Raw genomic sequence first — 12,170 nt, forward strand, 5'->3', positions numbered from 1 at the left:
GCCTCATCCAAAATTCCTAATTTTTAAAAGATCTCACCAAAAAAACCTAGTTCCCCATAAGAAAAGCTTAAGTGGCCTTCTCATAATTGGTACATCTCTTTATTCATGAAATTCTTTTAAAACTGTCCCTCCAATATTTTCAACCATCCTTTAGTTCCAGATCTCTCCACTCAATGTCATTAAGTTCTTTCCCATATAATCTCAGAAGCTGTCATACTCAAATTCCTCATCTTCACATTCTCATTGCAATTCTATACAAAGTTTTGATCGTCCAAAGGTCATTTATACATTTATCGTCCAAAGGTCATTTATACATATGTAGCTACCAGTCTCTTAAAAACTTGAACAACCCCCTTAAGCTTTCACTGATTAAATAACCTTTACAACTTCAACAATAAAATCCACTTCTGTACAAAAATATATGGTAGAATTTATACCAACTCACAGATTGTGAAAATACGTGCTAACATCATTAAATCTCTTTCATTCTTCATTTTTAACAAGTAAAATTATGTTAACTTAGTGAGGAAAGAAAATGGTTTATACAGAAGTTGACTGAGAAAGTCAGTCCCTCCTTTTTACCTTTTCCTGTAATACAGTGATTTAATTAATGACCATTAAATTTAGAACAAATAAGAGACCATACTTCTCTGCTTATAGTGGAAGGGTTAACTGGTACCCACTTACCACCATGTCAGGACTGAAGTTCCAAACCACAACTTAAAAATGAGAACTACGCACAAAGTAGGATTTCCTGGGTGAGAGTAAAAATGGTTGAGTCCCCCACAGAAATGCAATTTGTAGGTAGTCCCAAAAATCTAAGATTCCTCTTTTTATCGGTCTATACAACTTATCAATGTATTGTAAGAAAGGAGAAAAAAGAAGGAACTAGCAAGTTTTCATCCTACTCTCCAGAATTTTGAATTTTTCTGTCAAGCCCTCTATAAACTATCATCTTTCTTAGCTAAATAACATTTTTAATGAAGAATTAGTGTCCAATGAAATAAGTTAAATAGCAGCGAAAGACAGGCTTTAGTAAGGCAAAGTTGGTATCAGTTTAGCCAAAGGCTCTGATTCACTTAGCACCAAAGTGAATTGAGATGCCTACATTTGCGTGCACTTAAAAAGGTCTCTTTCTTGATGGTGACAGATCTTGCTTTTCCAACTCAGAGAGGGTTACAATAAATGACACTGACGCCTTTTCGATGCCTTAAAGGCCTCCACAGGCACAAACCCAGGCTCCAAATCTTTTTCAGCCCCTACCGGATCAAGCTCCAGAGAGCTTTTCTTTGATCTAGAAAGACTTTGGGCCTACAAGCCAGGCCTTCAGATGAGTCCTCACACCCCACTCTGACAACCATAATGAGGAGAAGGGATGTAGTTTGTGAAGCACGCAGTGAGTCCTCCAACTGCTGTCTGAGATGCTTCCCATCTGCCCTATCTTAACTCTGTCTTGTGAAGGTGAAGAGAAAAGAATGAGGCCCTCTCTCCAAGAGCAGCAAAATTTTAAACCGGGAATAGGGTTAAAATTCCCAGCCCTCCCTGACCCATATTGTGTTTCCACATTGGTGGCCTCGGCTTTCTGGTTGCATCCACTGTCAAGCCAGGGGTCTACTCTAGGGCTTACCCTGGAGAGAGGTCATAGCAGGCCTCTCTGTTTTGTGATGAAAAGGGGCTGGGAAGGCCCACAGGGTCCACTATGATTGATAGCGTACCTACTCCACATAAGAAGCATCTTTCGGAGTATCCTCATCTATGCAGCCATCTGCAAAGGTAAATAAACATGACTTGTTACAGGAGGTGTGCTGAAAGGCAAATGCCACCAAAATCGTCTTCAGATGACTGGCTACAGATGGATGTGCCACCTACGGCTGAGCATCATAATCATCATTTACCTGTACTCGTTACATAAAGGTTATTGGATGGAAACATGCTCAGGTGCTTTATTAATGGATTGACATGTGTAGGTATTATAGATGGAACAGTAGGAACTATTGGGAATAAATATGTGGCTAACACAACAGTGTTTTGCTGGACTTGCTGGAATGAAGAAGGCAAAGTTAATGTTGACTGATTGGGCAGGAGGAGCATGAAAGTAGACTCTATTAGCAACTATAAGCCAAATGCTGCAAAACACATCAACATGTATGGCCCACTTACTCCTAAATGGGTCTTCTCATGGGATTTATGTGGGAGTAAAGTTTGGTGTGTGTGGATTTGTTTGCAGGAACTTGGTTCCTCAAGCTCATCATTGTGTTCCCATCCCTGAAAAAGGTACTTTTGTTCTAGTCCAGCATCATATCTGGGAATCACAGGAAGTATCCAGACACGTTAAATATGCAAGGGCATCAGAGAACAGCAAGAGAATGATGAAAATGAAGTCAGTAATATTATCAAGTTCAAAAAGCTAACTGATAACTAACCATGATAGAATGTGGACGAATTTTGGACTGGGGAGGAATTTTGGCCAGCTTTCTAACATACCTATGAATAAAAAATAATGTTTCAAGTCTGCACATCTAGAAGGCCTTAAGGAACTTTCACCTCCTTCCCTAAGTGAGAGTAGGATACTTATCACTGACTGAGAAGTTTGCAGTATTATTTTGCCCATGCTGATGTGGTACAATACCTGCAGTTAATGTCATTTTTATGTATAATATTATGCTATGTAAATCTAACAGTAACCTTTTACCATCCAGTAATGGTTTGGTGCTAACTGGATTTCAACTGGGATGGGGAAGATGTGGGAGAATGCCAATGTTAAAACTTTCTGGTATCAAACAGCAGGTTACCTTATGTATACAGCATTTTAGCATTTAAGTTCACTGCAGCTGAACTCAGTTTGTATCAATGGCGATTTATATCAAGTATTGGGAAGACATGTTATCTCCTAGTGCTGTCTTGCAGAATTATCATCAAAAACACAGAAGATTATAGCAAAAAATAAAGGTATCAGAGAAACAATTCATGTACTATGAAACCCTGTAATGGTCATTTTATTGGTAAAAGTATCTCCTAGATATTTTTGTTCATAACAGTTTAGTTTTTGGAGGCAAAACAGCATTCTGAGTGAAATTACACTGCACTTTCACTATTGTCTTTTTCCCTCCGTCTTGGATTGGGACTCCAAGAGGTGTTAGCAGAGGACTAACAGTGCTCTTTGCATGAATTTTTTTTTTAAAGTTTTGTTTTGAATTGGAATGAAAACACATTTCAAAATAGCAAAATTTCCAATAACTGGAAATTTCCTGCATTTCGGCCAGTTCTGTTAGAAACTGCCACTATTGCACTCCCCTCCCATCAATTAATATAACTAGATTTTAAGAAAATAGACAACCTTCTGCCATTCCTTAGAAGGCCAGAAGTTGAAGTTAATACAATCTGGGCAGAAAGAGAGCACCACTTGTAATTTTTCAGTCAATACAGAATATATCTGACCACATTCTGCACAAATAAAAACCTTTCCAGCAATGGCTTAAATAAACCTTAGAATAAAGGTTACTGTTAAGACCAAAGTACGTGAGGTAAGAATTTAGGTCTCTTGAAAAGCAATTTTTTTATCCTGTCCATTCTTTAAAAAAACCTAAACAAAAACAAAACACTTTATTCTTATTTCTAACAAGCTGATTTTTTTCATCTTTTAACATTATTTTAATGTTATATGAGCATTAACTGTAATGTTGACCTGTTAAAATTAAATACATTGACAGTTTACATTAATTAAGTAACAAAAATGTATAATTAGTGTTCACTTTCTTCTCTAATTAAGAGTGATTCAAAATACAAAAGAATGATTTTGAACAGCTGATGAACCACGACAGCAGGGTTGAAAATAATTTATTACAGATTGCAAAACATGCATTTTCTTAAATGCCTAAAAGTTTCAAGAAATCCTAGCTTTGTTTAGTATTATTTATTGCAATAGCACTCCTCCCAGACTGATTTTCTCTTTCAGTCTCATATTTCCCATATGATTATCTTCTGTGTTTTGAAGGCTGCAGTATAGGAACTCTTCAAACAAGGGCTTAAAACCCTAACAAAAATCACCCTTGATAGTTAAGGTCTTGGAAAGTATTCACATTTTCAAAACAGGAGATACCAGATGAATCTGCAGAAGGTTTTTAATTATCTTTGTTTTACTAATTATAACCACAGATATTAAACATAGTATTCCTACATATTGACTTTGTACTACAGAAGTGTGAAAGTAACAAACAAACGTTTTCTAATTCTTCTTTGCTCAGATATACAGTCTATGTTGACCTTTACAAATACAGCCAAATTTTTCAAAGTCACAAAGGTATTACTGAGTGTTGACTGATTTTCTGCACTGACAAAATGTCTGAAGATCACCAAGAGGGAAAAGAAAAAAGAAAAAAAAAGAAACCCTCAACCAAACAAAAAACCTATTGTTCCACTGCATTCCATTCCTGTTAAATCAACCTGATATACGTGATAAATTAAGTCTATGCTGCAGGTCAGTGAATTTCTATTAACTACTTATTATGGAAGAAAGTAAAACAACACAGTCAAGAACTCTACACATAAGCCAAAGCAAGCTGTCACTCTGTTTAACTTTTACAATAAATGTCCCTCAAACCCATACATGTGAGAGAAGAAACACTATTAGGCATTTAAACTTAGCTGCCAATGTGTATTAAAGCAGAGAACCAGCCTGGATTGATTACTCCTCCTGATTTTAAAAGGTCAGAAATTGCTATGGTGGCTTTTTTAGGAATATACATTTACTTGCTTTACAAACAGATTGTTCTAAAATTGCAAATTCCAAAATGATATAATTTATACAATGAACAGGCATCTCAAATTCAAATATGGTGTACAAAGCTGAAACAATTGTTTTTAATCACCCTTATTTCATGCTTATTTAAGTTCTAATAAGTCACCAAAGACCGAATGGTACACGAGAAACATACATAAGCTCTTAGGTCTAGGATTTATACTATAATCTATCCTTGTAATATTAGATGTGGGTGGTCCTGACATTAAATGTGAGCATAAAATATTTGAACAATGAAATTTCATATGAAAATTTGTCATTTTTACTCCCTTTAAATTGACACTGATTTATCTCCCCCTTTAGAAGGAGGTGGGGAGAATGCAGAGAAAAATTAACAGACAGAATAAGTAAACCAAGAAGTTGTATACACTTTACCAAGGTTGTCTGCTCTGAAGATGCACCACCAAAATGGAAGCCAGACATTCTATTAAAATCAAAATACAGATCTTCAAAAAATCAATTTCATGAGAACAATACACCTTCAACTCTCAAATCTTGCAAGTTATAATCAGAAATAGTCTCAAAACAACTCTATTTGTAGCTGCTTTCTTCATTTTGTTGCTAGATTGCACTTAGAACATAGCTAATTTTCTTTTTCATAACTAATGTAATACTGTGGTAATGAACAAAGGGAAAAAAGTAAAGCTTACCACTATAATCAGTAGGAAAATAATAATTTTACCATATAGTCAGAGCAAAATAAATAATATCTTTGAAAAAATAAGTTTTTCATAAATATTTCCCATTAAATTAAACAAGCATTCAATTAGTTAAAAATAATGCTAACTTAAAGCCACTGAAAATGAAATAAATAAGTCAAATGTATGTAGACTCTAGTCAGTAGGATAAGTGGATAATTGAATCATAGAAATGTGGGGCTGGAAGGGACCTTGGAAAGTCCTCTAATCCATCCCCTCAAGCTTCTGAAGGATTAAGTATATCTAGACCGTCCCTGAAAAATGTTTGTCTAACCTCTTCTTAAAAACCCCCAATGATGGGATTCCACAACTTCTCCCAGTAAATTACTCCATTATTTAACTATCCTTATAGTTAGAACATTTTTCCTAATATCTAATTTAAATCTCCCTTGATGGAGATTAAGCTCATTACTTCTTGTCCTACTATGGTAGGACAAGGAGAATAATTGTTCACCATCCTCTTTATAACAGCCTTTAACATATTTGAAGATTTATCAACTCCCCCTCAGTCGTCTTCTTCAAAACTAAACATGGCCAGTTTTTTTTAACCTTTCCTCATAAGTCATGTTTTGTAAACCTTTTATCATTTTGTTGTTCTCATCTGGACTTTATCCAATTTGTCCATATCTTTCTTAAAGTGTGGTGCCCAAAACTGGACATGATATTCCAGATGAGGCCTCAGCAGTGTAAAAGTAGAGTGGGACAATTAACCCATATGACTTCTGTTTATACACCCGCAGAATATTAGCCTTTTTCACAACTGCATTACATTGTTGACTCAGATTCAATTTGTGATACATTATAACCTCCAGATCCTTTCCAGCAGTACTACTGTCTAGCCAGTTTTTCCCCATTTGGAGTTGTCCACTTGATTTTTCCTTCCTAAGTGTAGAACTTTGCCCTTGTCTTTACTGAATTTCATCTTGTTCATTTCAGATCAATTCTCCTCTCAGCTCCTTCCCCATAGTCAAAACTCCAGTGGAAGGTAATAGAGGTAGCATCTCCTGCCATCATGTGAATCTATCAGTTGCACCAGTTTTCTTAGTCTAGCCTTAAGAATATAAGAAGATGCTGTGACGTATAAAAGCCATGTATTACAATCTACTGCATAAAAAACCAAGTACAATTTTCATACTGCTAGCTGAAAACAATAATAAAATAAATAGGTAAACTTTAAACAACCTGGGCAAAGTGTTGTGTTACGGAACTATTGCTACACATACTAAAATCACCAGTTTAATCTTATTTTACTAGTTCAGTTAGGTCTTATGTCAGAAGAAAAAACAGTTACTAACCTTTCTGTAACTGTTGTTCTTCAAGATGTGTTGCACATGTCTATTCTAATGTAGATGTGTGAGCTCCCCGAGCACAGCTGCTGGAATTTTTTCCCTTACAGGTATCCGTTGGGTCAGCTCCAGTGCCTTCTGGTGTCGCGCGCTAATAGCGTTGGTATTAAGGGGAGCAGGGTTGACAGGGCCCTTGGTTTCTTCTTGCTGACCTAAGAGAAGGAACGGAGGGTGGGTCTTGGAATGGACATGTGCAACATGTCTCGAAGAACACCAGTTACAGAAAGGTTAGTAACTGTTTTTCTTTCTCGAGTGCTTGCACATATGTTTATTCCAATGCAGGTGACTCACAAGCAGTTGTGCCAGAGATGGGTTTGGAGATTAAGGGCAGACTGACTGTAAAACACGTGGCCAAAGCCAGCCTTGTCTCTAGTCTGTTGTGTAATGGCATTGTTTGTTGTGAACATGCGAACCGATGACCAGGTTGCTGCCGTACCGATTGGAATTGGAACTTGTGCTAAAAAAGCAGCAGAAGAAGCTTGAGACCTAGTAGAGTGAGCCATTAAATCGGCTGGTGGCAAGGTGTTCAAAAAGTCGTAACACACCCTGATGCACCAAGTATGAGGAAGACCCGCACTTGGTCCAGCTTGATCTTCATCAGAACCTTGTGAATCAGCGGAATAGAAGGAAATGTGTAGTACAGCGCCTTGTTCACGGTAACGGGAAAGCGTCTGTGAAGGACCCCAGGCTGTGACCTCTCAGGGAGCAGAACTGGTGGCATTTCCTTTTGGTTTGAGTGGCAAACATGTCTATAAGGGGAGTCCCCCCACAATTGAAAGATGTCCCTCACAATATCTGGATGGAGAGATCACTCATGGTGAGTGGACAAGGGCCTGCTGAGGTGATCTGCTAGCTGGTTCTGAGACCAGGGAAGGTAAGATGCCTCTAGATTGATGGTGTGATTAATGCAAAGCTCCCACAGGTGGATTTCTTCCTGACACAAGGGGGAAGAACACACACCACCCTATCTGTTCACATACAACATAGCCATCTTATTGTCCATGACGACTGAAATGGAATTGGCAGTCAGGTGAGGGAGAAACGCCAGGCAGCCTAGATGTACTTCCCTCAGCTCCCTGACATTGATGTGCAAGGAGAGCTCTTCTTGGGTCCAGACACCTTGAAGTCTGAGGGACCCTAAGTGAGCTCCCCAACTGAGAGCCAATGTATCATATACCAGAGACAAGGATGTCTGGGGTTTTGAGAAGGGTACCCCACGCATACCATGTGGCTGTCCAGTCACCATGTCAGTGAGTCAAGGACTGGACCAGATCCATGAGCACTGAGTCCAGGTGATGGCAATAGGGGGAATAGACCACGGCTAGCCAGGCTTGAAGAGTTCTGAGTCATAGCTTCGCATGTTGAACTACGTATGTGCACAATGCCATGTGGCCCAGGAGACTCAGGCACTTTTACCTGGTCATGATGGGATGACTTTGGAGGGATCCGGGATATAATAGAGAGGAACTAGCTGTTTGGAAGTAAAGTTCTCACTTGCACCGAATCGAGTACTGCCCGGATGAACTCGGTTCTTTGGACCGGGATCAGGGTGGACTTCCGGAAGTTCAACAGAAGGCCCAACATGTTGAATGTTGATTGAATGAAATGGATGTTGGCCTCCATGTGAGCTCTAGACCAGCTCTTGACAAGCCAGTCGTCGAGGTCGGGGAATACATGGATTCTCTTTTTCCTGAGGAAAGCCGCTACTACTGCCATGCACTTGATGAAAACTCATCGGATGGCTGACAGGCCAAACAGGAGCACTGTGAACTGGTAGTGACCTTGGTTCACTATAAACATTAGGAAACATCTGTGGCCAGAAAGATCGAAATTTGGAAATAAGCGTCCTGTAGAAGGAGGGCAGCAAACCAGTCCCCAGTATCCAGTGAGGGGATGATGGAAGCCAAGGAGACCATGCAGAACTTTAGGTTCTTGATATATCAGTTGAGATGATGCACATTTATAATGGATCTGAGACCCCCCTCCCCTTTGGCTTTTGGAATTAAGTAACAGCAGGAGTAGAACCTTTCCTCTCAAGTGAAAGGGAACCTCCTCCACGGCTCCCATCCAAAGGAGGAATTGGACTTCTTGTTCCAACAGGACCTCGTGAGAAGGGTCCCTGAAGAGGGATGGGGAGGGAGGTGGGAAGGTAGGGGTAGACAGAAATTGGATGGTGTACCCAGTTCTATTGTGCTGAGAACCCAGCGGTCTGAGGTCATCTGGGTCCCAGCATCCAGAAAATAGAAAAGGCAGTTGGAAAAACAGGGAGGTAGCTGAATCCAATACAGAAGGAATTGCGATGCTGACCTCAAGCATCTTGTCAAAAAACAAGGTTACTTACCAGTAACTGTTGTTCTTCGAGATGTGTTGCTCATATCCATTCCAATTTAGGTGTGTGCGCGCCCCGTGCACAGATTCCCGGAACCTTTTTCCCTTAGCCTGCCTGCAGGGCCAGCTCAGGCACCCCCTGGAGTGCCGCGCTCATGTCGCGGTATAAAGGGCACTGCTGGCCACGCGGGTCCCCAGTCCCTTCTTTCTGCCGACTCCGACAGCGGGGACGGGGGCGGGTTTGGAATGGATATGAGCAACACATCTCGAAGAACAACAGTTACTGGTAAGTAACCTTGTTTTCTCTCTTCGAGTGATTGCTCATATGCATTCCAATTTAGGTGATTGAGTAGCCATACCCATGGAGGCGGGTAGGAGTCACTGACGAGCAGCTCTACTCAGTACGGCTCTGCCAACAGCTGCGTCGTCTCTAGCCTGTTGAACAATGGCATAATGGGTCGTAAAAGTGTGAACTGATGACCAGGTGGCAGCCCTGCAGATGTCCTGCAGTGGCACGTTCTCTAGGAAGGCTGCCGAAGAGGCCTGAGCCCTAGTCGAATGTGCCGTCACCATTCCTGGTAAAGGCACTTTCGCCTGCTCGTAACACACCTTAATGCAAGACGTGATCCAAGAAGAGATCCGCTGGGCGGAGACAGGAGAGCCCTTCATCCTGTCTGCCACAGCTACGAACAGCTGTGATGATTTACGAAAGGATCTGGTCCTCTCCAGGTAGTGTGCCAGGGCCCTCCTGACATCCAGCGAATGCCATCTCCGTTCCTCTTCTGATCCGTGGGGTTTTGGGAAGAACACAGGGAGGAAAATGTCTTGGTTACAGTGGAAATGGGACACCACCTTAGGAAGGAAGGCTGGGTGAGGCCTCAACCTAACCTTATCCTTGTAAAAGACCGTATGGGGGGCTCCGAAGTAAGAGCTCTTATCTCAGAGACCCTTCTGGCGGAAGTGATGGCCACCAGGAACACTACCTTCCAGGAGAGGAGTAACAGGGAGCACGTGGCCATGGGTTCAAAGGGAGGTCCTGTGAGCATGGTGAGGACCAGGTTTAAGTCCCAGGGGGGATTTAATGAAGTGTCGACGAATCAACTAAATCTAAATAACAATACTGAAGCTAGAAGCTAGACTGTAGACGAAGGCTAAGGACTGCTGCTTGCAATAGCAAGGGCAGAAGTTCCAGCAACCGTCAGAGGCGGAAGGAAGGAACTGAGGACCCGCGTGGCCAGCAGTGCCCTTTATACCGCGACATGAGCGCGGCACTCCAGGGGGCGCCTGAGCTGGCCCTGCGGGCAGGCTAAGGGAAAAAGGTTCCGGGAATCTGTGCACGGGGCGCGCACACAACTAAATTGGAATGCATATGAGCAATCACTCGAAGAGAGAACAAATGTTTTGATGACCTGCATCTGACCCCTCTGTTCTTTTTCTCCTCTGTTGGTCCTGCCTGGCTGTCTGAGGGAAATAACAGCTTGTCTGTTGTTGCCCATGTGGCTTCCTTGAACCTACCAGTACATAACGTCCCAGGGATTTCAAGGTTGCCTTGGAGTCCTTATAGCCATGCAGCCTAGTGTCTGTGTACCCTGAGAAAAGTGATAGATGATCTCTCAAATGGGAGGTCTTGGATTATGTGTTGCACTTCCTGAGAGAGCCCTGATAAGTGCAGCCAGGATCTACTGCACATTATAACCACTGTCACCACAGATCTGGCCACAGAGCCAGCAGCATCCAGGGCCACCTGTAGGGAGGCGCGAGCTACAGTCTTCCCTTCCTCAATTAGGTAGGAAAACTCCTGTCTGGAGTCTTGGAGGAGCCACTCCTTGAATTTTGTAAGAGACTACCACAGCAGGGTTTGCTGGTTCACTATGTGAAGCTGAAGGCCCCCTGTCGAGTATGCCTTCTGCCCAAAGATGTCCAGTTTCTTAGGATACTTTGTTCTGGGCATAGTATCTGCCTGCCCCGGCAATCCTACTCACTGGCCGCCGCAATCCCAAGGATCCCGAAGAGCGGAGTTCAAGAAAAGGAATTTGTATCCCTTGGCAGGAACAAAATATTTGCATTCTGTGCACTTTGCTGTTGGGAGGAGGAAGGTAGGAGTTTGCCACACAGGGCCACATGCCACGGGTCCATGATGGCATCATTCAGCTGCAGAGCTATTCTAGACAGGCCTGCTGGCGAAAGAATGTCCAGAAGGCTGTGTGTCACCTCCTTGACCATCTCCACTTGGACCCCTAGGTTTGAGACTACCCACTTTAATAAGTTTTGGTAAGCCTTATGGTTGTCCTGCAGTGGGGAGACAGCAGGTGTCACCAGTGCCTCATCTGGAGAGGTGGATGAGAAGACTAACACCAGCTGAGGGGCCTCGGTTGGTTCCTTGGTATCAACAGGTGCCTGCAGGGCTTCCACCTGTGGCTCTGTGCCGTGTTCGGTACCAGAGCCTGGTTCTGGGATATCTCTGTGTGGTACGAGGAGCACCTGAGCCTCCAAGACGACTAAGTATGACTGCCTTGAAGAAGTACCCTGAGGTGGGGGAAACCCCCAAGAGTTCCAAAAGGGTCACTGAATGATACTCATGTGTACAGATGAACTTGGTGCCGTGACAGAATGAGAACGGCCCAGGGAGCAGTGCTGCATCAGCAGGGGAAATACAATCCCACTCCAAACTCTGATGAGGACAATGAGCTGTGTTGTAGAGACCAGGGTGGTGCTGTACCACTCGGTGCCAGAGAGGGTCGCTGAAAAGGTCTGGTGGCCATCAACATGGTTTTCCCCTGGCATAGCTGTTGTGGTACCGGGCAACATCCTGGCAACGATTCCCTGCCACATGAAGACACCGATGGTGCAAAGTCTTGGCCCTCCGCAAGCTTGGTACCAGTAACGTTATAAAGTCCCTGGCCATGGCGAAAGCTTTGAAGGGGTTGACAGCACCAAAAACTGGCTGGTGTGCTGTCCTTGTGCTGGTGTCAGGGGTTGTTGCAGTAGTGAGGCTGCAGG

This window comes from Emydura macquarii, unplaced genomic scaffold (genome assembly GCF_026122565.2).
Source record: "Emydura macquarii macquarii isolate MOO-44397 ecotype Brisbane River unplaced genomic scaffold, CSIRO-AGI_Emac_v2 contig_2205, whole genome shotgun sequence".
NCBI classification, from domain to species: domain Eukaryota; kingdom Metazoa; phylum Chordata; order Testudines; family Chelidae; genus Emydura; species Emydura macquarii.